This window comes from Lontra canadensis, unplaced genomic scaffold (assembly GCF_010015895.1).
Source record: "Lontra canadensis isolate GAN:19392208 unplaced genomic scaffold, GSC_riverotter_1.0 scaffold15, whole genome shotgun sequence".
NCBI lineage: Eukaryota > Metazoa > Chordata > Mammalia > Carnivora > Mustelidae > Lontra > Lontra canadensis.
In genome coordinates, this window is record NW_022631009.1 from 24,093,779 (window position 1) to 24,120,307 (window position 26,529).

The 26,529-nt window shown below is 48.4% G+C and overlaps 1 long non-coding RNA gene across 1 annotated transcript; it reads right to left on the reverse strand.

Moving 5' to 3' along the window:
* Positions 1 to 6,831: 6,831 nt before the first annotated feature.
* LOC116868385 lies at positions 6,832 to 26,127 on the reverse strand. Its single transcript, XR_004382805.1, has 3 exons — positions 25,995 to 26,127; positions 10,207 to 10,481; positions 6,832 to 7,714 (listed from the first exon to the last, which is right to left on the reverse strand). It is a non-coding gene; the product is annotated as an uncharacterized LOC116868385 (long non-coding RNA).
* Positions 26,128 to 26,529: the final 402 nt, after the last annotated feature.

A 26,529-nucleotide genomic window follows, 5' to 3' on the forward strand; every position in this document is an offset into this window, starting at 1 on the left:
TGGCTCAGGTCATGATCCCAGGGTCCTGGGATCCCAGGGTCCTGGGATCGAGCCCCGCATCCGGCTCTCTGCTCAGCAGGGAGCCTGCTTCCTCCTTTCTCTCTGCCTGCCTCTCTGCCTATTTGTGATCTCTCTCTATCAAATAAATAAATAAAATCTTTTAAAATAAAGTAAAACAAAATAAAATAAAATGCAAAATAGACCGATGGATTTTAATGTAACAGAGTACAAAATATTCATTGGTACGATTTCAGTTTCCACAGTGCAATTAACTTTTAAGGAACTAGCACTTTTCAAGTTTTGATGTAGTATTGAAGAAGATCCATAGTTCTCTGAAAAAACTATTAAAATACTCTTCCCTTTTCCAACTACATGTCTGCATGAGGCTGAATTTTCTTCTAAGGCTTCACCCAAAACAAGACTCCAAGAGCGAATACAGCAGTAATACGAGAATCCAGGTGTCTTGTATTAAGTCGTAGATTAAAAAGATTGACAGAAACATAAAATGCCACTCTTCTCACTACCTTTGTTTTGGAAAATAATCATTTTCATGAAAATGTGACAACATGTAATGTATTTATTATTTTTAATAGTCTTTAATGTTCTCTGTTTTAATTTCTAATATGGTAAATATCAATAGAACTGCAATAACCAAGCTCTTTGGGGCTCACATAATTTTTAAGAGTGTAAAACGGTCTTGAGACCAAAAAGGTTGAGAACTGTTATACAAATCCTTTGTACCCTCCCTACACACATGCCACCTGACCTGAAGATGTGATTCTTCCCCCTTTCATCTGCTTTCAAACTTTCTACTTCTCATATAATACCTTGTGTTACAATTATCTGTGTGTTTAGCATATTCATCTTGAAGCTTAGATTTCGAGCTCTAAAGTCTTGAATGATCTCTCAGTGGTTTAGGGGGAACTGTCTGGGACAGCTGTGCCACTAACTTCCTGGGGTGCTATGGGTAAGCCACTGTGTCTTTGGGCCCATATATAAAATGAGAGTTGGATTTAATCACGTTTCCTTCTAACTAGAAAATGGCATTGAATATTGTTCCTCTTAAAAGAACTTATGGGCCCAGTATTGTACCATCCATACACTGAGAGGTAAGGTGCTTGTGGGGAAGCACCCAGATTTTGGGGTCAGAGAGACGGGGTTTCAAAAAGACAATACCTGCATCCTCTTAGAGCTTTCAGTCAGTGGGGGAAAGAAGTCAACCATAAACAGGGTCCTTACAGGGAATAGGCATCTAAATCAGGTTGGGAGAGAAGGTTCTTCCTCCTTATAGAAGATGATTCTTAAGCTGTCTTAATATTTTAAAAGAATGACAAGTAAGTTGATTTGGCTTTTCTGTAATGAATGTGGAAGAATAGAGTGGTAAGATCTGGAGCTGCCCAGGCAAGTAGGATTGAATTAGGAAACCTGTCCCTTGTACCCCTTAGAATAGAAATTGAGCTAACAGGAAGAAGCAGTTGAGAGAGAAGGCTGACAAACACTCTCTCTGAGTGACAAGAATATGTGTAGTGCTACTGTTCACAATTACTCTTTCTCCTCCCTCCAGGAGGACCACTCATCCTCACCTGTTGAACTCAGGGGGTGAAGAATGGCATCCCACACTCTGAGAATGAAAGGACTTCAAGGAGGCATTCCCAAGAAAGCCATGTTCAGTTAAAGTGGAGGGAGGGCTTGTGGAGTTCACCATAGAACAGGCATGGTGAACAAACTTGGCCAAGACAGAAGATGGGGGAACAGGGGATGGCAAGAGATGGGTAAGAAGAATGGAGCAGTATTGAGATGAGAGCCTGGAAGGAACTTACGTTTCAATCAAAAAACAATAGGGATCAGAGCTCTGGGGGATTGGATCTGAAAGTCTGGTTCCAACTAGAAACAAGGCGATTTCCATGCATGACATAGTCTCATGGCCCTGAGTGGTGACCCAGGCCACTGGACTCTTTGCTGCATCCAGGTCAGCAGTCTACACACTTTGCTCTCAGTTTTGAATAGAATTGATTCTAATAAAATCCAGATTGTTAGGAAACTTCAAAGCTTATCTCTGGATAGGGAAGTACAAAGTACCCAAGGAAAAAATGTGTTGAAACGTAGTCACGGTCTTCAGAAGGCCATTATAAGCACTCAATACTAGTGAGTAAGGCCTAAGGACCAAACCCTTTCTATCAAGTATTTGTTCATTAGGGCACCTGGGTGACTCTGTGGGTTGGGTGTCTGCCTTTGACTCAAGTCATGATCCCAGGGTCTTGGGATCAAGCCTCACACGAGGCTCCGTGCTCAGAGGGGAGCCTGCTTCTCCCTCTCCCTCTGCCTGCTGTTCCCCCTACTTGTACACATGCTCGCTCTCTCTCTCTCCCTCCCGCTCCCTCTCTTGCTCTCTCTGTCAAATAAATAAAATCTTTAAAAAAAATTTGTTCATTAGAACAAGTTGTTATCAGGGAGCCAAGAGGATTCAGACAGACAAGGTTTCAGTTTGCTAGAGATCAATACCAAAAGAAAGGCAAGAAGAATGAACCCATGAGATAGTTTCATTATTCTTCCTTACGGTTGAGGAAACTGAGGCACAGTGAACTTGCCCAAAGTCACATGGGTTGTCAATAGCAGATTAGGATGCAAACCTAGATCAACCCAACTATGTCTGTGTGTAGAGGGAAAGGAGAAGCTGTTCTCCGCAGAATGAGCTAGAACAGAACCTCGTTGAGTAATCCGGGGCTTTTCACCCCCCGGTTTTCCCCAGTAGAGAGCCCTAATGGACTGAGATGAATACCCCAGACTATCAGTTTTACCAGAAAAATACTTTCAGATATTTTCTATAATTTTGTCTAGAGGAAGCAAGGTACAGTGAGTGACCAGTTGTAGCTATGTTTCAAATTGTCACCCAGTGCTGATGGACAGGTGGTAGCTTCCAGGAACAATATGGGGAGGAGGCCAGGTTAGGCACAACAGGAAAGCATTCCATAATCCACTAGTCAAGTCTGCCATGGTCCCAGGGATGAGGAATGAGAGACTACGATGGATGTGATGACCCCAGGTTCTTGTCTAGCTCAGTGGTTCTCAACTCTGGCTTCAGAGTGAGTCACATGGCAGCTTTAAAAAGTGCTAGTACCCAGGCCCAAGGCCCCAAAATTCTGATTAGTCCATCTGCTGTGTGGCCCGAGCATCAGCATTTTTAAAAAACCAGTTATTCCAGTGTGCAGTCAGGACCAATATCTGCTAGTAGCAGTAGATCTTGGGCACATCACATTCCTCTTTGGGCTTACTGTCCTTGTCTGTTTGAAAAAAAAAGAAAAGTTATTTTTTAAAAGCTCTCACTGCAGGTATAAAAATATGAGCTTACAGTAGGTAATTGTTAATGTCCTTTCTAGGATTAAACACTTTTATGAGTCTTTTTCATGATGTAATCATTCTAAAATAATTATTTCATTTAGGGTTCAGAATATATTATCATTAGTGTTTTTCTTAGTCCCTGGAAACAACCTGGTGTCAATGCTGGTGTTAAGGTTTGAGTCCCATCATAAGCTACTTTCCTTCCATGGGAAAGAATTGCAACCTCCGGATAGAAATGGTGCAAATCCTTCCCAATAGGAGAAGCATCTCAGAGCACGTGGCTCTCCCCAAAGTCAGTCACGGGCATCATCTTCCACTGCAAAGAGTGCCACTTAACTAATAATACCAAGTAGAAATCAGGACTCTAGAAAGTTGACTGAAAACAATTTTAAGTCAATAGCGAAATTATACGTAACTTAGGAGCCATTGTAAGTTCTTATATTAAAGATTCTTTTTTAAGATTTATTTATTTAAGAGGGAGCAGCAGAGGGAGAGAATCTTCAAGCAGATGCCCCTCTGAGCGGGAAGCCTGACGTCCCGCTCGATCTCACAATCCATGAGATCATGATCTGACCCGAAACCGAGAGTCAGACACTTAACCCATGCCCCAAAGATTGTTTTTAATTGACATTCACAAGACGTGTAGGGAAAATTATAAAAGATTTGCTCTCAAAGAATGTAATGCTTTTTTTTTTTTTACTTTTTTTTATTGAGGGATGGGGGTCAAACAAGATTTTTCCCAGTAGATTGAGGCATAGCATATTACAATCATCTTCCACCTCAACATCTGATGCTAAGAAAGACCCAGCAAACGCCTTCCAAGTCCCTTCTCTCTGGCCTTGGTTTCCTTTCACTGCTTATTGTATACTCGAGACTACCAGGGCTTCTCTGCACTCAGCTTTTATGGAAGAACACTGCATATTTAATCTAATTACCAGCACAAATTTATTCTGAAATATCCCAGGTCTAGTGAAAAAACCCAGAGACTAAGAAGGAAGGGATTTGCATGACCCCACCTGGAAAGGCATGGGTATGTATGCTAGGGAAGCTCAGCACTGTGTCCCCAGTGAAGGAGCCCCAGGCCCCTCATTGCCTTTGCCCCTGATGGTCAGCAGGGTTGAGCACAGACCTGGAGTCAGACTGCCTGGATCTGAGTCCTGACCCTACAACTTCAGGGCACAGGATGTTCTGCAAGTCACTTATCCTCCCTGTGCCTCTTCCCCACCAGTGGAAAAGAGATTGTAAGAACACCGACCTCACAGAACTGGTGGGAGGAAACCAGTGAAATAATCCATGGAAAGCATTTAGCATGGCACCTGGCACATAGTAAGTGCTCAGTAAGTGTGAATTCTCTGCTAAGTTCTGTCAATATAAAAGAGAACTTCCTGCCACAAAACTAGATCGGTTTTCTCCTTTGGCATTCTTCTGCTTTGCCTTAAACGTGTTTCACCACCACCAAGTTTCATGTCCTACGCAGACCCAAAATGACCCGTTTCAAGGGAGTGTCAAATCGCAGGAGTATTTTCGCAAAATGAAAGCGCCCGCCTGCACTGTGCTCCCTGTGTGGCCAACAGGCCCAGAGCTCCTGGTCATCACACAGGAGCAGAGTTGGTAAAACGTGGATTATTTCTTAAGGAACTATAATAATCAGTCCTTTACACGAAGTGTCTGACTCTGGTGAATCCCAAACATCAAAATACAGACATCTACAGGCAGAATCTGTACATTAGGCTCTTCACAGCCTAGTGAAATTCAACACGGGATGCCCCACATTGGCTCATCTTGGGTTATAACATGACCAAAATGGAAACTGCTCATCTGTGTGTCAGTACTTGCGCTAGAAACATACACTTCTCCCAGACAGAGAGTAAGGAAAGAAATTTGCCTAAACTTCCCCTTCTATGGTTTAAAAATTCTTATTGTACTTTCGGGTCAGCTGTTGAGTCATCCAGTCACATTCTGAGTCCAACTCTTCCGTCCCTGAGGCCTGAAGGACCCAGCAGATGAAGGAGGTCCTGAAGAACTCTTTACAGAGCTACAGCTAGTTAGAGTGGAGAAGAAAGACACAAATTTTGCTCTGAGAGATTAGGGATTTAAAAAGACCCATGGTCAAAAATAAGTAAAGGAACACCTGGGTGGATCAGTCCATTAAGCAGCTGCCTGAGGCTCAGGTCATGATCCCAGAGTCCTGGAATGGAGTCCCAAGTCAGGCTCCCTGCTCAGCAGGAAGCCGGCTTCTCCCTCTCCCTCTGCTGTTCCCCCTGCTTGTACGCTTTCTCTCTCTCTCTCTCTCACACACACACACACAAATAAATAAATAAAATATTTTTAAAATAATAAAATAAATTTAAAAATAAAAAAATTTTTTAAAGACGCATCTTCTGAGCCTTACCAGACTTGATGAAACTAATAAATCGAGAATCTGGCCCATAGGGGGCAGACCTGCACTGAGGACCGGATAAAATGTCCCTGCTGGGCTGTGGTCTGGGAACAACATCCATAACACTGTTTTAAAATATGATCCATGTCCATTTTCCCTCAGTTGGCCTGCTGTTGTTAAGGATGTCCCGCAGTGGTGGAGCTCCGTGTTTCTTCTCCCGCCAAAAATAGAAACCCTCCGTGGTCTGAACCACCTGTCTGTTTTTAGGAGAAAAGGAGAGGCACCAAACTCCAGATCCCTTTCACCAAGGACTCGGAACCACCCTCTCCCCGCGGAAGCACTTGTCATCTGGAGTTTAGGGTCCACCTCTGGAAAATATCAGCACAATTTCAGTAACTCCCTTCCGAAAAAGGACTCCTTAAGTACTTCAGGACACCTAAGTTGTCCTAAAGTTCAAGAGGAACCATGAAAGGACTCCTCACCTCCAACAGAAGATGGGCAATCAGGGTCCCGGGCTTGGCAGAGGCAATAGTCGAAGCCACAGGAGTCAGTGCGTTTGTGCTGACAGGCTTTCTGAGACGGGGAAACCCTATCTCCGTGACCTTAGAACATGACTACTCCGCACAAATATTCCCAGAATGCAGTGACTGGGCTTTATTTTTAATTTTATTTATTTAAAGGTACAGAAAAACACAAAAGGAAAAAATCATAACTCTCACTCTTTTGGCGCACTGAAACACACAATATATAAAAATGCAGAAATCCTCCCACTCTCCCGAGAGGTGAACACTGTTCATTTGGTCCCCGTCTTTCTGGATGGGCAGATGAGACATTTACTGATTTTTTTTTTCTTAACAACAAAAAAAAAGATGGTGTCCTGTTGGCAGCCTGGGCAACCTCAAGCCCACCATCTGCAGAGGAAGGCTCAGAGGGACCAGCCATCTCCCCACAGGGCCTGCTGGCAAAGAAGGGCCAGCTAGGCCTCCAGGGGCTGCGCCTCACAGCCAGTCAGAAAAGGAATGTTCCAGACACTGATCACAAAACTTCTGACGTCATCTAAATCATTACATTGAGCAAATTACTATATGAACACAAGTACTATATGAACAAAAGTACAAGCCACGTAAGAGTACAGAATTTAATGACATATATATTGTATGTAATATGTAATATATATATTGTATGGGTGTATGTGCATATTTTTTCCAGTGTATTATAAGCACTGTAGGTTCTATAAATTTTAACCCCACACTATTCTCTTAGTTGTGAGCAGTGGCTGTGCTTGACCCATCATAAGAACTGAAAGCCAGGAGCTGCCAGTTTTAAGGGACAGAAAGCCTTTCAGTCCTATCCCTGTATCTCCGTGCCCATATTTATTGCTATCATATAAAAATCTAAACCTGAGCCCTTGGTGAATGTTCCCCCTGGGCTTCCTGCATCCCATTCCTTAACAGACCCTGTGCCCAAGGGTCCATGTCCAGCATCCAGCCCCACACAATAGCCCAGATGCTCCACCATCACCCCCACCTCAGGTCTGTGTTCTTCCGGTCATCCCCAAATGCTACCTGTGCCCCCTTCACTACCCTCTGGCCACAGAGACAACCAGAGCTACTACCATGACTGTGCTTCTAAGGTGAGAGCCTTCCCTGTTCTCTCAGGGGGAAGAGACAGCAGCCTCCCTAGGGTAAGGTTTTCAGCTCTGCAGGTGTCCACCGGCCATGAAGTAGTCCACTGCATCAGGAGGGCATGAGGGAGTCCTCCAGGGAGCCTCAGAAGTGCAGGGTGAGCGTGGCAGGAAGCGCGTCACAGCACAGTTAGCTAAATCGTCACGTGCTGGCTTGTCTGCTTAACCTGCATGAGCAAAAGCAACATACAGGAAGGCACTGTGACTGTCCTTGCCAGATACTCCAAATCCCAAGCTCTCTTCGGTGGTTAAGCTTGGCATGTCCTGAAGATACACGTATTGTTCCCTGATTATTGTAACCTGTGCCTTTTCTGGACAGGTTGCAAGAAGAGAAGACAGCATCTTAGAATGAGAACATTTGAACCAGAAAGAACATCAGACTAGACCATGAGTCCAGCCCCTTCACTTTACAGATAAGTCAACAGGCTCGGAAAGTTGAGAGGACATGCCTACAGACACATAAATAATGGTGTCAGGAACTTATTTAGGTGAAAGGAGTCAGAAATTATCAAGTCCCCCCAGAGGCAGGTGGGCCCCTGGGAAAGAGTATCTTCAATGCCCTACCCCTCCCTTTGGCCTAATTCTCTTTACTCTTACCTTGTCAGATGTGTGATCTGCCCAGGCCAGACCTCTCCCGATGTTCCCCTCTTTCTACCATCCCCTCCCTCAACCAAGACAAACCACTCCTGGCAACACTATCATGGCCTCCCCAACTAAACCAGCTTCCCAAGTTGGAAAACAAGCTGATAAATAAATGCCCCCCATCCCAGCTGTTAAAAGCTGATAATGGCTCCTAGTGGTGCTGCATTCATGTATATTCTTCTTTTTTTAACTTAATTTTTGAAAAGGCTCAATTCATAGGGTTCAAAATACAAACAATATAAAAATCCTCATTCCTCTACCTGCTTTTCATTGAACCAATTCCCATCCCAACTCCACAGGTAAACATTTTTATTAGTTTCTTGTATAACTTTTCAGAGTTTCTTTATATTCATATAAGTAAATACAGATATATATATATATATATATATATTCACAGAGAATTCTTAAGCGTTCCCAGAACTGTAAGCCAAAGAAATCTTGACAGTAGAACTTCAGGCACTCTAAAAATCTCATTGGGCAACAGGTCTTTCCCAGAGCCACTTTTGGCAATGACTTGTAAGGGGCTGCTTTCCTATAGTCTGAGATCCATGCTCTAATGAAAATTAGTTCCAATGGGACTCTGTAACAGGATCATCACCCAGAAAGAACCACAACCCACTGCCTCCTTTTCAAGTCTGAAACGACGAAGGGGTGGGGTTGGAGAAGCACTGAGATCCCTTTCTTCATGTCTTGATTCATTTATGTTAAACATTTCTATGGGCCAGGCCCTGAACTAGGCCCTGGGGACACAGACATAGTCCCTGCAATCATGGAAAAAGGAAGACAAGGTTATCATTTATATTATTCTAACTGCAACTGACAACAAATCCAACCCAAACAGATCTGTGTTTAAAAAAGAGAACTGAGGGCACCTGGGTGGCTCAGTGGGTTGAGCATCTGCCTTCAGCTCAGGTCATGATCCCAGGTCCCTGGAATCAAGCCCCACATAGGGCTCCTGGCTTCTCCCCCTGCCTACCGCTCCCCCTGCTTATGCATGCACTCACGCTCTCTCTCACCCTGTCAATAAAATCTTTAAATAAATAAAAAATAAAAAGAGAATTGACTGGTTCCTATAAGAGCAGCCTGCAAGGATAGAGTTGGCTCTAGGAATAGCTTGATTCAAAGCTTAAATGCTGTCACGAGGAGCCATCTCTTGCCTTCGCTGCCTCTTGGTTAATTCAATTCTCAGGCAAGTCGTGGTGACCCAGGCAACCTGCGGTTCAATCATTACCAACTTAGGCCATTAGAAGTGAATGAGTTAATGATCCCCAAAACTCAAACGAGTATTCAGGGATCAAGTGCCCTTAGCCCTGATTGGCTCATTTAGATCACCTGCCCATTCCTGGGCCCATCACTGAAGCTGAGGGGGATGAACTATTGCTTAGTGTAGACTAGGTCACTGCTCCCCCAGGGGAGGGGTCAGCTTTACCCACAGCACAGAGGTTGAGAGCGAAGGAGGGATAACAAAAAGATACAGTAGCTATAATACAAAATAGGCTGCTGGGCCACAAAAATAGGGACTATCCACCCCATCCATGTAATTACAAGTGAGAATATTTTGAAGGGGAACTACAAGGAGCCATGGGTCACCTGCCCCAGGGTGAGGCAGCTGGCCCCTGTTTCCTAAGGAAGGAGCAGGCATCCGCCAAGTGGAGGTTGTGGGTTCTTAATCATAAAAGGGCAAACTCACGGGAAAGCCCAGAGACAGGAGAGAGCAAGCCCTTTGGAGGAACTTAAAGATCGGCAGTATGACTGGAGCTCGGAGAGTGGGCCTAAGGAATGGCAGAGACGAAGCGAGTGTTGAATGTCACCTGTCACAGTAGCTGGGGACCCGGTGCTATGTGGGCATGAGGATCTAATCTGACTAGGCCCCTTCCGTGCTTAAAACACAAAGTCGCCGGCTCAACATGGTCTTCAGTGCCCTGTCCACTCTCCAGCCTCCTGCCTCTCCCACACTTGGCCTCTCCCTGCACTTCTGGCCACACAGCCCCAACTCAGATGAACATTGAGATGGGAAGGGGTCCATGTGCAGACACCAGCCAAAGACCTGTCCTCGGCCCCTGCTGGCAGTAGGTAGCGGCAGGCAGGGGAGAAGCGGGCACTCCAGGCAGCACCTGGCCTCCCCATACTTGCCACGGCTGCCTCACCCCTGGACACTCACCATATGAGCTGAGGCCAGAACAGGGGCTTTCACTGGGTCTGGGGTCAAGAACAAACATGGCGGGTGAGCAGTGACTTTTCAGGTTAAGGAGAGGGCAGCGCAGCAGGGGGCCACAGGCTCAGAAAGGAGGATTCCTGAGCTCTACCCCTGGGCTCTGAAAGCTGCTGTGAGCGGATCCAGACTCCAGCTTTGAACTCCTTGAGAAATTTTCCGTGACTTCTTTCAGGAGTGAGCCATGGGAAAGGCAACTTCTTCAGGGTCACAAATATGGGAAGCTGGAGAAAACAAGACAAGTGAGGGTCAGGATTGCATTTAGTGCCTAATACCTCTTACCTTAGGTTCTGCGCAGAATTTTCTCCCTGCTTCCTCTCTGGCTTTTGACCTTTCTGACTTATGTCAAAGCTACCCAGTTTAGATACGTGTTTTTAATTAAAAATTGCCTCCATCACTTTCTGGAAGTAGATTAATAAATAAGTGAAAGAAAGATATTGGGAAAGTGGATTTGGGGTTTGGGGTTTTTTTTTTTAAGTCCACAGAGCTGCCATAGGTGTAAAGTATTTTGCTAGATTAACTCCAGGGCCTCCCGTGTTTCAAAGCGTTTCCCTATCTTACATCTAGGCCGTCAAGGAGGAATCAGGGGCGCCACAGGCCGGTGGCCGGCTTGCCCTGCTCTGTCCGTTGCTCACCCCTGCACAGCACACAATTTCTTCCTGCCACTGGACAAGTCCAGCTGCAGCTGCAAGCACACATCTGTGTTTAGCTAACAGACCCGCCAGGCTCACGCCAATTATCTCTTTTGTGCAAAGAGACCAAAAACGTGCATAAAGCCTCGCGGGGGCCCCCATGTCCCGAATGCGGTTTCTGTGCAGTAATCGCCATCTGCGTTTTCTCATTCATCAGCTAGAAAATTGCGTGCCTCCAGATCCGCTCTTAGAATCTGACCTTCTAGAGCAGCCCCTCCAACCGCCCCCCCCGGTGGCAGACTCTTTGGCTACAACTCCAGACTCCTCCAGGTGCACAGCAACTCCTTCAGATTTGTCCAATTTCCTTAATCTTAATTTTCTATTTCTTGACATTAGAACCACGTGAAGGCAGCACAGGGATTCTCGTTGGCTGACACTGAGGCTGTCAGAAAACTAGGGAAGTCCTCTCGGCTGCGGGGAAGGGTCCTGTAGGGTCCAGACCCTGGCGATGCTGGGAGCCACCAACTGGGACACCAACCCTCTTCCCCAGCACCTGCCTGCCCATTTTGCCCTTTTCTCCAGAGTATCTCCAAGCACATTATGGAGATGGCCACCTGCTCTTTCAAGAAGGACTTGATCCTATGCGAATACCTATGCACAGGTTCCTAAAAGCCTGAGGGATTGATCCAGGCCTTCTCTTTTTCCCCCCAGACACTGGAGCAGAGCAGAGAGGGGATGGAAAGGATGGGCTCTGGGCCTTTCATCTGGTCCTTCCCAGAGCAGGTGCTCCTCCCTGCCGACTGGCCCGTGATTACCAGCACCTGCTAAGCCTTTTCCCAACAGAGAAACTGAGTCTCAGCAAAGAGCTCAACATCATCACCCCCCACATGGAGAAAGGTCAGGACTTTAAATAGTCCCCTTTCATGCTCTACCTCACACCACTTAAGGTCTGCTTGTAAACTAGCCCTGGGTCATTCACCTCCCACACCCAGGCAGCCTCCAAGGTGTTTTGCTGGATAAAAGCCCCTCCACTCCTGAGACAAAGATGCGCTCCTTGCCCCTCTCTGAAGAAAGCAGCGGCTCCTGCCATCATTGTGGCTGGACATCAGACATCTTCTCCTCCACTTCAGTAAGACATCCGGTGACAGTGAGCAGCCTGCGAGGAGTCAGGGAAAGCTGGAGGCAGCCAGGCTGGTTAGGAGAACAAGGCAGGGAACCCTGAGGGACGTGAAGACGACGAGCCCTGAGCTGCCCATGTGTGGTGGTGACAGGACATCAGGAGTCAGCTCAGCTGGGGGTGGAGGGTGGGGGAACTGTTAGGAACGTGGACTCAAAGCCCCCATCACAGAACTGCTGTGTCAGAATCCATCCTGCAGATCCCTGGACCATGAGAACATTCAAGAAGCCCTGATTTCCAGGCACCTCCAAGATGGATCAAATCAGAAGTGAGTCTCTAGTTCATTTCTTTCCCTCTCCCACAGGACCCCTGAGAATAATAAACATTAGGTAGGAAGGTCTTGATGCAAAGTAAGAGAACATACCTTTTCTCACTTCATTCTGGTCAGGATCTCGAGAGGTTGGTGATGCTCTCTCCCTTTGACAGAGGAAGGAGCTATTAAAGGAACCGAGACCACTTGATCAAGGCTACAGACTCCAAGAGCTGGGATCTCATCACTGGCTGAAACCTGCCTCTTGAAGCGGGAATTCTTTGCTTTGGGGGCTGCATCTAGAACAAAGCCCCAAGCAAAAAACACTCCCTCTGTAAATCCAGGCTGGAACTCCCTTCAGGAATCTGGGTTGAGGCTCCCTGGGGCCAGCCTGCAGGGGTGGGGGGCATGGGAGGGGCCCCAGCAGGGCAGAGCTTTGAGCTGCTCCCATGAAATAACTGGGCACAAAGTCCCAGCAGCCAGGCCCTATTCGGGCCTGTCCTTCGGCCACAAGCTCCTTCAGAACAAAACAGAGCCCTCTGGGCCTGGGCCTGACTCAGCAGCTTCAGAGGCAGGCTGGGGACACATTACCCAGATCTCCTTGCTGCTCCTGTGAGCTCACTTCTCTGGACGCTGCCATGCCTGAGGGTCACAGGGTTACAGACCCCACCCCGCCCTAAAGACTTCTCTCCAGAGATGCAATTTAGAGCCCCTGTCTCTGAACCCTGGGCCAGTGTCCCTCCTCCCTGTAATCTGTCCTACTGCCCAAGGCAAAATCAAAGGCTCCAGGCTCCTACACGAGGCAGCACAAACAATTCTGCAAACTTGAGCCCAATAACCACGCCAGATACTTTTGCGTACTTCATCTCCTTTTACCCTTAACCTGTGGAGACGGGTACTGTTCCTCCCCTTCCACAGCTGTGACAATGAAGCTAGTGGGTTGTGGAGCTAGGATTTAAATCTGGGTCCTAACTCCAGACCCAGTATTTAACCACCTAAGAGCCACATCTCACGTACATTTAGTTTTGGAATTTAGCATATTATTTGATAATTATTTAATTGCAAGTGTGTGTGCCTTTTCCACTAGACCATACACCTCCAGGGGTCCCCATCTTATTCACAGCTTGTATCCCAGTGCTTAGCGTGCCCAGAACACCATCTATGCTAAACACACTAGGCTGAACTAAATTATTCACAAACTTTTACCAAGCAAAATCCTTCGTGCCAGACCTGGTGCCAAGAACAAGAGGTACAAAGATGAAAAAGAGAAAACAAAGAAACAAACAAACAAAAAAACCCTGCATTAAACATACAGACACTGCAGCATAATTAGGGACTTGTAAGGATAGACGGATTAACAAAGTGTGGTGGAGACACAAGGATGGTGCCCAGGAGTCAGCCTGGAGAAAGGGGTTAGGGGTGACCACCACAGCTCATGCAGAACCTGAGTGAGATTGGACACAAGAAAGAAATTCACTACAATGGCTGGATCTTTCAGGGAGGAAAGAGCAAAAGCTGAACCATGAGGGTTTGAAAGAGCCCATTTCACAAGAGTCTTAGGGGAATAATAAACAGCCCTTGGAGGGAGTGGGCTTTCGAAGGGTCCCCCATAAATTGAATTCCTCCCACCTAAAACCACAGACCTCCCCCTTTCCCAGAGCAAAGTCCACCCCAGTCAACAAACACTGGGAAACAGGACCACATGCATCTTTCTGCAGGACAGGAAGAGCAAGATATCCGGCTGAAAGCGCTGTGTCTTTTCTCCCAGGTCAACAAATAGCCCACCCCTGCCCCAGGAGGGCAGAGGGAGGAGCTTTTTCTTCTATACTCTTCCCTCTAGGGAGCCTGAAATTCCTTCCAGTCCAAAGAAACAGAAGACCTTGGGAATAACAGCCCCCACCCCAGCCCACCCCTCCACCCCCAGTGTTCAGAGCTGTCACGGGAAGTGCTACAGAGTGCGGTGCCCAAGACTGAACAGATGGACAGGTAGCCTGGGGCCACACACAGGCACACACAAGGTCCCGATGCTGTGCCGTGGGGAGAGCTCTACTCCTGAAGGTGATGGTGAGCCACGAAGAATGGCGAGCAGGATGGTGACAGGACCAGGAAGGTCACCAGGAAGAGCTGTGGGGGTGAAGAGGGTGGGAGGGTAACCTGCAAGGGTCACCCCAGAACTCTGCCTGGGGCAGCAAAGATGGAAAAAAAGAGGGAATCGAGAGGTGTTTGGGAGGTGACACACTGGACCAAATGATTAAGTGGGTGTGACAGAAAAAAGGAAAGAGGGAGTCAAGTTTCCCTCCAGGGTTCTGGCCAGCAGCTGGCTGGGTGATGGTATTGTTCTGGGGGCTGAGCGGAGGGAGAGGGATTGGCAGGGGAAGAAGAGCTCACTGTGCGACATGTTGGGTTTGAGGTCTTGAATATCAGAAGATGCCTAGGAGGTACGGATATCAGGAGGGAAAGCTAGCTTGGAGGGAGAGACCGGGAGTCAGCCAAGGAGGAGAAGGCACATTTCCCAGACAACAGGAGGCTGGTGTGGAAAATAGCATGACAGTGAGTCACCCAGGATGGTCTTTCTCTGCCTGGATCTCCTCCTGCTCCTAGGAAATTCCAGGGCCTCTCACACACATCCCAGGGAAATCTGGGGGGCCCTGGGTTTGTGGGGGGGGGGGTAACTTGCTTGAACTTACTTCATGAACTAGGCCTCTGCTGCCACTTGGTACTCATGGTTTTTCCTTGGGTTCTGCTTACTGTGGGCCCCCTGGGCTCAGCCATGACTAGGGCCCTCCAATAGCCACGACACTAGCCCTGACCCACACTGCCAGTGCCCACCATCAAGGGCACTCCTGTCTGCATTGAGAAGAACAAATGTGTAACAAGTAAATGAAGTCTGACCACAATGAGAAGTAGTTTCTCTGAAAACCAACGGGAACCAGCTATATCCTAGTCCCTTAGCAGGCCAAGCCCCGCACAGTTCAGGACTAACCCACTCAGCCCACACTGTTGCCCACACCAAAACCACCACCTCCATGACCAGGAAGGTTCCTAGCATCCCTACACCCTGACCCCAGTCCCAGCTTGCCTTCCTTCCTACCCCAGGATTAGCATCTTTCCACAATGACTGATGTTGGAACCATTAATTTGCTTTGTAGGGGGAACATAACCCCATCCATATGGTACAGTCTGAAGGCATAGCATAGGCATAGGCGGTAATCAGTACCCAGGGTCTGGATTATTCATTCTTAAATAATATCATCTCTGGGTCCACCATTAGCAAATTCTGTTGGCAGTACTCTCAAAATCCAGGCAAATTCTAAACACTTATCACCTCCATTGTTCCCAGCCCAGACCCAGCCACCATCGTATCTTGCCTGGATTAGTGCAACAGCCTCCTACTTGGTCTTCCTGTTTCTGCCGTTTAGCCTGTTCTTAACAAGGCAGTCTGAGCGAACCTTTACGATCTACCAGACCATGTCACCACTCTGCCCAAAACCCTCCCCTGTCCTCCCACCTCAGAGCAAAACCCAAGTCTTTACCAAGCCCTGAGCTATCAGCCTTAACACACACGCGCACGCGCACACACACTCACACACCCTCAGGATGCAATGACCTTATCTCTAGGCTGCTGTTCTTTAATCACTGGGCTCCCTTCAATCCTCAAGTGAAGGACCTTTTCTGTCCTCTCAGGACTTTTGCACTTGCTGTTCCCTCCACCTGGAGCACTCTCCCTTGCACACGGTCATGCATCCCCACTTCGATCTCGCCACACCGCCCTAGTGATCATGCCTCCTCAAATGTCAACAGCCATGCACACTCACACACACACACTTCCTATCCCTTTACCCATGTAATTTTTCTCCTTTGCATTTCTCACACGCATCTTCCTTATTTTGCTGTTTATGCCTGTCTCCATGAAGACAGGATTTGGTCTTTTTCCTTCCCTGCTGACCTCCACCTCCCATTGCTAGAAGAGTGCTTGTGGATGGGTATTGGATTAACTCCGTGATCCCTCTGTTGATCTGCGATGGAGGGAACTGAAACAATAGCCGTGTTCTTCCCCAGGAGACATCTAGTCCACTGATAAACACACCGGAGCTGATCCCATTCTGTGGGCCCCCAGACATTCCCAAACATGCCTGAGAACTGGGGAACTTTGGTTCAAACCAGAGTCCTGCTGGAATGTAGGAAGCAGTTGAAACCTGGGCATGAAAGAGATCCCTGGGTGTTACAGGATTTTTTTTTCCTTTCAGTGCCCTCAGTTCTTGGTCATGGCGCTTGGAAGAATGAAGGGTAGACCAGATAGAGCAGTGAGCAGCAAAGTAAAGTTTGTTGAGCGATAGTACAAAGCCCCCCAAAGAGGGAGGGGACCCAAGGAGGTGGACCTGAGAGGGTTGCCAGGGGAGTTTGTATAGGGGTTTGTATGGGCTCCCTGGTGGGCTGTTTTAATCTGATTAACCCTCCACATGCCTGTCACCCAATGAGGTTTTTGTCATTTACCTATCAGGCAGGAAAAGGTAGAGGGCTCCTTCCAGGGTGGTATAAAAATCCTTTCAGGGTGGTTTCTCAGGGTGGGGACCCCTCATCCCTGCCTGCCTTTCTTCCAACTATTTTTCCCCACAGGGATACGGCCCCTGAGCAGAGCAGTGGGGCTGAGGAGCGCTGGGAAAATCCAACGTTCTCAACACGCTGTCAAGTGACAAAAATAAAAACAATTGGTAAGGAGCTTGATGTGCTTTGTTCAAGGGAAAACAACCCCCGGCTTGGGGAACACGGTGCCTCTCAGGCACTGAAGAACTCTCCCGAGGGAGCCTGTGTTCTTAGAGCAACAACTGGGGAACAGGGCGGGACTGGCTGGAAGGTCAGGGCCTTCCTTATAAGGCCAGCAGGTCCTGTTTTCTAGGGAAAGGTAAATGAAAGCTGAGTTTGCATGTTACATTTCCTTGACAGGGAGGCGCTCTGTCAGTTCAGCGGATATAGACTTGTGAGGTGGCCCAGGCCGCCGGGGCAGCCTCCGTTGCCTGGGATGGATGAATTACCGGTATCAAGGCCCCAAGAAGAAGGAGCTGGCACAGGAGACCATGGAGGGGTGACGAGAGAAAGGGTGGCCAAGAGGACAGAGAATTTCCGAGGAGGGAGGGAGGGGCTGATAGTGAGTCCTTCCCCAGGGCAGCCACCAAGGACAGGCCCGAAAAGGCCTTATCAGTGGGCACCTTGGCCCAGTTTCCAGGAAGAATAGTAAGAGCAGGAGCCAGACAGGAAAGGGCAGAAATCCAAAAGGGAGGAAGTGGAGAAAGGGAGGGTAGGCAACTTTTCCACAAACCAGGCTGTGGAAAGATCTCTATAGAGATCAGTAGAGTGAGATACACGAGGGCTTTTTCAGTTTGGAAGACAGCCTCATATTTCTGTACAGGGAGGAAGAAGCCGAGGAAGACAAAGAAATTGAAGGTACAGGAAATGGAGTGGCTACTCAAAGGAAGATGAGAGGTGGAGCTACCTTAGCTGGTTGGGCCTTGGCTCAGTGAGGAGACCCCTCCCCCTTGGTGATGGGGACAGAAGGAAAAGGTTGGATTGAAGAAGCTTGCAGGTGTGGGGAGAGGGAAGGAAATGGAGGAGACCATACCTGAGGACCCCTTTTCTGAAAGATCAGAAGCAGGAGCATACCTGGATAGCTCAGTCAGTTAAGCATTCGACTCTTGATTTTGGCACAGGTCATGATCTCAGGGTTGTGAGATCAAGCCCCGCACTGGGCTCCACACTCAGCTGGAAGTCTGCTTCAGATTCTCTCTCTCCCTCTCCCTCTGCCCCCACCAACCCTCCAAACTCTCAAATAAATAAAATCTTTTAAAAAAAATAAAAGAGAAGAAGCAGAATCATTACTGGGGGGCAGGGTGGGCTTAAGGGAGTCATTAGGGTTTGAAATCTCTGCAAAGGAAATTCAAAGCCCATGGAAGAGGCTTTGAAAGCAGTGTGTGGAGGCAGCTGCCATTGGACACCACGAGTCTGGACTGTGTGGTGTCCATAGGGGCAGGCTCTGCAGACAGGGCTGGGTTCATCAGGGAGGGAGGGAGCTGGGATTGTGGGCAGAAGAAAGGCAGGACACCATGTGACCCTGAGAGGTAAACTGAGGATGTTAAATGCAGAGTCAGAGAACTCAAGATCCTGACGAGGTCCCAGAATAGAATCGGTGGGAGGGAGGAGGGAGCTGGAAGGATAAGGGGTTGTGGTCAGAGGACACTGCACCCTTCACCAAGGTAGACCAATGAGCCCCATGCTGTGGCCGCCAGGATGGGAGGCTGGAGGGAGATCACGACTGTTGGCCTGGGAAGGTCACAGAGTGGGTCAGGGGTGCTGAGGACTCCCCAAATGATATAAGCATTAAAGCCCTCAGAGCTTGTGAGGAAGAACCAAGCTGTAGATGGAGGGCACAACAAGGCTGGCAGGGAAGGGCCTGGAAGGGACAGAAAGTTGCTGTCAAACACACACCCACCCCTTCTTCCTCAACAATTAGGACTGATTTTTTAGCTGGAATCACTGTCACCCAGACTGTTTAAACACATTGCCCAGCCTAACTGGCAGCTCAGGGTGGCCATGGGCCTGCTCTCTGGTACTTTTGGAAGACTTCTGGTCTCCTTCGTGCTACGGCCAACCTGGAAATCTCGTGGAATGATAGAAGCTTGAGCTGCATCTTGGGCTGTGAGGATGAGGGTCCCAACCTAGCAATGGCAGACCAGTGAGCAGAAGGAAGCCTGGGTCCCTGAGGACCTCACAAAGCCAACTCATTTGCCCTGGACTGTCTACCTCTGAGACTTCTTTGACTTAAAAAATAAAAATCTTGTGTGGCTGAAACACGGTTACTTTAGGTTTTCTGTCAGTAGAGGAACTAAGCCTCCACATTACAGATGGTGTAGGAGGATGGCACAGATTTCAAAGGAAGGTGAGCACGTATTTGCCTGTCAACTGCAAGAAGCTACAAGAACGTCAACAGTGGCTTCTAGGCCTAAGGTAAATTGGAGGTGTAAGAACAAAGCGCCTCTACTCACATGGGCTCTAGGCAGTTGTGCTCCTCAGCTGAAGGGAGGAGGAGGAGGAGGGAGGTTCTGCAAAGAGCTTGAAGCCATGGGGGAGGGTGTCGGTACCGGAAGTGTTTCTAAAAGTCAGACCTGAAAGCCTTGAGAAGGGGGAGCTCAGCCGTGAGAAGATGAGCTGGGAGTCTGCAGGTCAGAGCATCCTGTGCTAGACCACAGGAGGGGTCCGTACTCAGGACAGAGGTCAATGATGAGAGTCAGGGGTCTCACATTGTTCAATCGAGTTTAGCCAATGTCCTGCTGAACTTGTGAGGTTTGGGGAGACAAAGGTTCCCTGCAGCAGCTGCCTCCTGATGGCAGGGGTGGGCAGCAAGGCAGCCCGGGTTTGGGAGGGCGGGGCAGGGCGGCTGCAGGCAGAGCCAGTCCAGCCTTGAGGACAGGGTAGGAAGAGGAGGAACCCCTCCCCTCACCCTCACCGCCTGGCCACAGCAGAGAGGTCCTAAGGGTGGGCCATCATTTTCTTGGGCTCATTTCCCGCTTTGTCTTCTTGAGTATTTCAACTGCGTGTTTCCAACTGAATTTCCATATTAAATTCAGAGGACTCTAATCTCTATTTTTGAAGGGCAGATCAATAAACCATTGAAAGTATAAGTCCTGGGCAAGTGTGGGGTCTTTAAGAGGACCGTTTAATAGGCAGCAGACTGCCAGGACTTGAAAGGAAGCCAGCGCAAAACTAGATGGAGGGAGAGCCACTCAGGAATGGTGGCAGGATAGGGATTTGGGGCGGTTACTACAAAGGGGCAGCTCTGGGCCCAAGACCCTTGCTAAGTGAAACAAGGGCAGCACATGAAAACAGGAGCAGTGTTCCTGATGGGAACTTTGCAAGAAGCTGGCAGAAGCAGTGTCATCTTAGCCAGATTTACAAGGGCTGACGCAGGACCGAGTCCAGAAGCCAGTTACAGGAACTTGGCACTGGGTTAGGTGGGTTAACAATCAAGAATTCTTGCTATTGACACGCACTCTGGAGTTGAAGAGCTGCCCGGCCCCCACCCCGCCCCACCCAGGGCGAGATGTGGGCAGAGGGCTTGGAGTGGGGTGGGGCTGGACTTGATCCTGGCCTCCTGCTGTGGGGAGAGGAGGCTAACAAAGGTCAAGGATCGGCCACGGCCTAAGAAATCCTGTGGGGTTCTGCAGCCACGGCCACTGGCCTGAAACTTATATTCTTCGTCCCTGAATTAACCCCAGATGGAGGAATTTAGCCACGCTGTGTCAGTTACAGCTACTCAAGTCGTGGGTGCGGCGCGTGCAAGGAGTGAACAGCCTTGATCTTGTAGTCCTCCAACTTTGGAGATAGATTCTCATTAGAATCACCTGGTGTGCTCTAACCAAAACCAAAAAAAAAAAAAAGCCTGATGCTCAGGCCACACCCCAAATCAATAAAATTAGAAGATGTGGGGGCAGGAACCAGGCACCAGTGGGTTATAAAGCTCTCCAGATGTTTCCCATGTGCAACCAAAGTTAGAACCTGAGGTTGAGCTGTGGCCAGCCACTTAGCAGCTGAGTGACTCCGGGCAATTTCCGGAACCCGTGCTTCAGTCTTCTCCGGCGTGAAATGCAGCTCCTGCTACCTTATAGGGTTCAACGCCTGGCCTGTAGTCAACTCTTCACTGAGTGCTGCTAGTAGTAGGAGGAATCAGGATTCAGCTTGTAAACCCAAACCTGAAAAACCATGGTTAACCTCTCTAGCTGTTTCGGGATTTTTCAAATCTCACTCTCTTAAATAGTGGCATGGTTTGTGGGGGTGGGCGTGGGTCCGGTTCTGGGATGCTGGTGGATGACACAGGCTGTATTTCTAAACAGGATAGGATGGGAGAGAAAAACCAAGCCTCACATAGGCTGGTCAGTAGGTCTTAAAATGAGAAACTACCTTTCCAGGAAATCAACTACTTTTCAGTATTTAATTATTTGTTGGGGTGGGGGAGGGGCCGGTGAGAGGGCAGCAGTTTTATTGAGGGATAATTCACGTGCCACATAATCCACCCATCATATTCTCGTGTTTGTTGTTTTGTTCTCATAAACCATTTTCCGGGCCTTGTTCGATCCCTGCCATATCCGGTGGTACCTGGTCTGGTCTATTAATCCAGCACATTTGGTTCATCCCAAACTTCAATATGTCTGCTGAGGACAGTCCCTCAAAATGGGACTAGATGAGCATGAAAAGTTCAAAATACTATTTCCAAGCTCCTGTTAGAGAAGTCACCTAGAAAAGCTACCATACCAGCAGCATGGGGTTCAGCAAGCAAAGCCGTCCTCTTGGCAGCCCGCCTCGGGGAGGAGACAAACAGGAGAGTCTAGACTGGGGAGAGTGTTCCTTAGAAAGAGGTGGATGTGGGGTGCTCTGATGGGTTGGGGGTCAGCAGCGCAGTTTGTCAAGAATTCACCCAAGGCAGAACAAAAGAACCAGAAGTTTTCTGAATACATGGCCAGGGAGCAGCAGGCAGGACAGCAAAGAAGAGATTGTTGGCCATGAGGCAGTGCTGAGGGTCCATCCTGAGGGACTATGGGGACCTATGGAATTTTCCCTTTTTTGGTAAACTTAGGACTACCAGTCATAAGTGGCCCATCGGTTAGTTAGGGCCTATGGCTATTTTGAAGTCAGTCAGTCAGTGAGACTGTTTGCATTCAGCTCAGTGGTCACTGTGGTCTCTTTTGTCCTGCTCTGGTTTCTATTGCTCAAGCCTGTTGCCTAAAAGTGCCTTCTACAATGGGGAGGCAGGGAGCCAGAGCCTTTGCCTATCCTGACTCCGGGCTCACTGAGGTTGGCTAAGAGCCCCTTTCCCTCTTGCACCATTAGTAGGTCAGGTTCTAGCATTTTCTAGGCATTAAGCACACAGGTGTGCTTAGCCCTCCCAGAATTCCCCAGGAGGAAACCGTCGTTGAAGCTGTAACCATCCTGGAAAGTGACAGAGGCGGAGACTGTTGGGTTTCAGGACAGGACCCTCCATTCAGGGCTGAGACCCAAATTCTCCCCAGCTATCCATGAGAATATCCCTTCTTCATCCTTTTGTTTTGAAAATTAGAGGTAATATTTCTCTGAGCACAGTCTCTGTGCCCAAATTCAACGATTTAACCAGTTCTTTTTTCTACCATTGTCTTAGGTAGTTTCCGCAAGTGTGTTTGAGTGTGCACGGGTTCGCACAAACACATACGTGCACTGACTAAGGTTTTCTGCTTTGTAACCTCCAGACAACTCTTCCCTCTCCCTGACAAGAGCACTTTCCGGAGTCCTGGTTGCAGGGAAAGACAATCACAAAGAAGGGTGGTTAGTCAAGGAGGAGGCTTCTGACTAGTCAGATGACACCAAAAGTTCTCTCTGCTACAGAAGGTCAAACTTGCTTTCAACCAGAGCTTCCCTAACTTCTCTGAAGAAGTCCCTGTTTAAAAATGCAAATTCCAGAACCCACCCCCAATGCCTTGAAGCAAGATTTCCTGGAGCAATCAAGCAATCAGGAAAGATCAGGAAAGATTTTCAAGTGCCTTCACTTGACACTTATTGTAGGAAAGCTTACTTGCTCTATCTATTTATCTATCTATCATCTATCTATCTGTTTTTTAAGCTGGGCTTCATGCCCAGTGAGGAGCCCAACTCAGGGCTAACTCTAACTCACAACCCTGAAATCAAGACCTGAGCTCAGATCAAGAGTCAGACCGTTAACCAACAGGCTGAGGAACCCAAGTGCCCCTCTTTTTTTTTTTTTTTTTTTAAATGCAGATGCCTCCTCATAGAGATTACAGTTCAACAGAGTGGGCCTGGCAGGGTTAAGGTTAGACCGTTCTTGAACACAGCGGATCTGATGTGCCGTCTATTGAGAATCATTGCTTACCCTCAGGCATCACTGACACTATTTTCAGCAATTTGATCAGTAGCTCCTAAACAGCTAAGTTTCACCTGGGCTCTGTAATGATGATTTCAATCATGTTTTCTCTCCTAGATAAGATATGAGTTACTTTTCTTCATCACCACTATTTAAAAACAAACACAAACAAAAACTCTGCTTTATTAAACTCTACAGTGTTACCAGGGTGAGGCACTTACATACACACCCTCATTAGTCCTCTCAACAGCCCTTTGAGGTTTGTTCTATTGGTAGCCCCACTTTACAGATGCGCAAACTGAGATAGAAGTGAACCCACTTGCTTAAGACCACCCAGGTAATAAGTAGCAAAAAGCCTTTCTCCCTGGATCCCAGGCTAGCCACTAAGTGCTACAACCCTGTGCAGGGCCTGCCCAGACTGGCCCACAGTTCAGGGCTGTTCTGAACCAAGGAGCCTCCATATATCACGACCAGTTTCCGGAGGAGAGAATGGAACTCCAGACAAAGGCCCACATGCCTGCTTTTTATCAGTCCATCGACTGTGGGCTGCATTGGAAGTACCTTTAGGTCAATAATTTCCAGGTGATGGTGCAGCAGAGTAATCTGGGAAGAGGGTTAAAAAGGCAGATACCTAAGGGGCACGTGGGTGTCTCAGTCAGTTAAGCGTCTGCCTTTGGCTCAGGTCGTGATCCCTATCCTGTGTTGGGAATCCCTGCTCAGTGGGGAGCCTGCTTCTCCCTCTGCCTCTCCCCCTGCTCATGCTTTCTCTCTCTCTCAAATAAATAAATAAAATGTTTTAAAAATGCAGGTACTGAAGATCTTCAAGTCCTATCCTTAGAGATTCCAACACTTAATGTCTGGGATACAGCTCAGGAATCTGCATTTTTGTAACTATAGTCAGTGATTCTGATGAAAGTAATACTTCATCAATATGCTGAAAAAAGGGAGGAGGAAGAAGAGAAAGGAAAGAAGGAGGGAGAGAAGGAAGGGAGGAAGGGAGGAAGGAAGGAAGGAAAGTACCCTGAGTGAGCAATCCGCCCTTGACAGATGGGTAAGAAATGCCCGCCATGATGCGTAAGGAAGCCTCTATCCTTAACGAGGTCTTGTCTCTTTCTCCATACCTGGATAAATTTCTCCTCCTCCTTCAAGACCCAGCTCCCAGGTCACGCTTTCTCTGTGCTCTCTCCGTGGCTCCTTTCCAAGTTAAGGAGGCCTCCTTGGGAAGTTCATAGCCCTTAAATCTAGGCGCTGGTGCATTTTATTTATCACGTGGTTTTCACTGCCAAATGCTCGGTGGGTGACTTATTCATCTCGTGGGGTAAGCCACGACTGACTGCTGGGCTGCCGTGTGCAGGGCCACAGCTGGGCAGCCAGCGAGCTGGAAGATGCCCAGCTGTTGAATAGAATCTAGGTGGGCCTGAGCAGATGTTCAAACACTGACGAGAGCTGTTAATGCTGCAGAGGCGAGACCTCACATCCCCATGCCCCCCACACCCCACACAGGCAAAGACACCCAGCCCCTTGAGAACAGTGGTCCCGCCAGACCCTTTCCAGAACTGCCAGGGCGTCACCCAGGGGTAGGCACCAAACCAAGGATGCCGATGAGTTTCATGGGGCTTGCCAGCTCCAGTCACGGGTTTGCAGCTGGTCGGGATGGGGCAGGGTCTGCTTCCACCGGGTTCCATGGGAAAGAATGCTGAGAGTGATTACTGATGCCTGCCTCGGGCATAGGAGGCTCTTGCCTGCCCCTTGTTTGAGGCCGAATTGCTTTCCTGGGACTATGACAACAAATTACCACAAACTGGGTGGCTTACAACAAGAGTAATTTATTCTCTCACAGTTCTGGAAGCCAGAAATCTGAATTAGTCTTCCTGGGTCAAAATTGAGATGTCCATAGGGCCGCGCTCCTTCCAAATGCTCTTGGCCACAAGCTTGCAGCAGACCTCCGTTCTCTGCCTCCAGCTTCCCAGGGACCTCTTCGCGTGTGTTAGATCCCCCTCCCCTTTCTTTTATGAGGACACCAATTCATGGATTTAGCACTCACCCCGAATCCAGGATGATCTCATCTCACACTCAGTAAGGTCATTACATCAGCAAAGACCCCTTTTCCAAAGAAGGACACATTTACAGGTACCAGGGGTTAGGACTTGGACATATTTATGGGGGATGGGGGATGCAATTCAACCCACTACCTCAGCCTCCTGCTAAATAAATGTGGGTGATTAAGTGCCTCCTCCTACTTTGCCCCCCACCCCTCACCCCCTTTGTGCAAACCTTTTTAAACCTCATGCTAGGGAACGTGTCCTCTCACCAGAGACAGGCCTACCCTGGCGTCCGTTTTGGCTCATTGCAGACCTCACCTCCAGCCACTTGGATGGCAGGAGATGTGGAGGCCTGAGAGGCAGGTAAGCCTCCTGCTCCAGCAAGGATAATAAAAAGAGAACCAAACCCTTTGCAAAGGTTACCAGATCACTGGGTTGAGTGAGTCTTCCCCATGACGTGCCCAATACAGAATTCAGTACCTGAACAAGAGTCAAGGCCATGGTCAGGTTGCCCTCAGCCCACCTACTCGTGCAACCCCCTGTGGGTACCACATCCTACCCCAATATGAGCACCTTCTGCTCCAAGTTCACCCACAGCATGAAAAGCAGTTGTGATAAAGACCAGGCTGCAAAAGACCTGCTCCAGATCCCCCCTCTGCTACCTTCTGTGCTGTCTGACCTTGAGCAAGCTCATTGCTCTTCCCGGCACCTCCCCGTAAAATTGGACTGCTCCCCGTACCTACATCCTTTCTTCAGCTTGGCCCGGGAACGGGAAACAAATTCTTCCTTGCAGGTTTCTGCAGAGGGCTAACAGAGTCAATGCAGAGGTTCTGGGACCACAGCGGACATCCCCTAAGCTTCTTTTAATTGAGTGAAAGTAGCTGACGACACAGCAGGTGCGTCCTTCAGTGTTCACCAGGTTTAAACACACTCCTGTCTTCAACCAGCATCACCACACTGGTACGTCCTCTACCTCCAACTTCCTCCTGTGTCTCAGACTGCCTACCCTTATCTCAAAGTTGCCAGGGTCAAACTCCACACCGTCCACTTCCTACCTGCTCCTCCTCATAATGTCATCTGTGGGAGCGGCCACCCCCGTCCAAACATCTACAGGTACCACTCCTTTTCTCCAAACCAGTCACCAAATGCAAGAGGTGCTTCTTTCTTAATATCCTCCAGATCTCTCTTGGCCTCCCTCGTCTGCACACACTGAAAGCCACAGCATGTCCCATCTGAAATAATGCAACAGCTTCCCTTCTCAGTCTCTTCCTTTC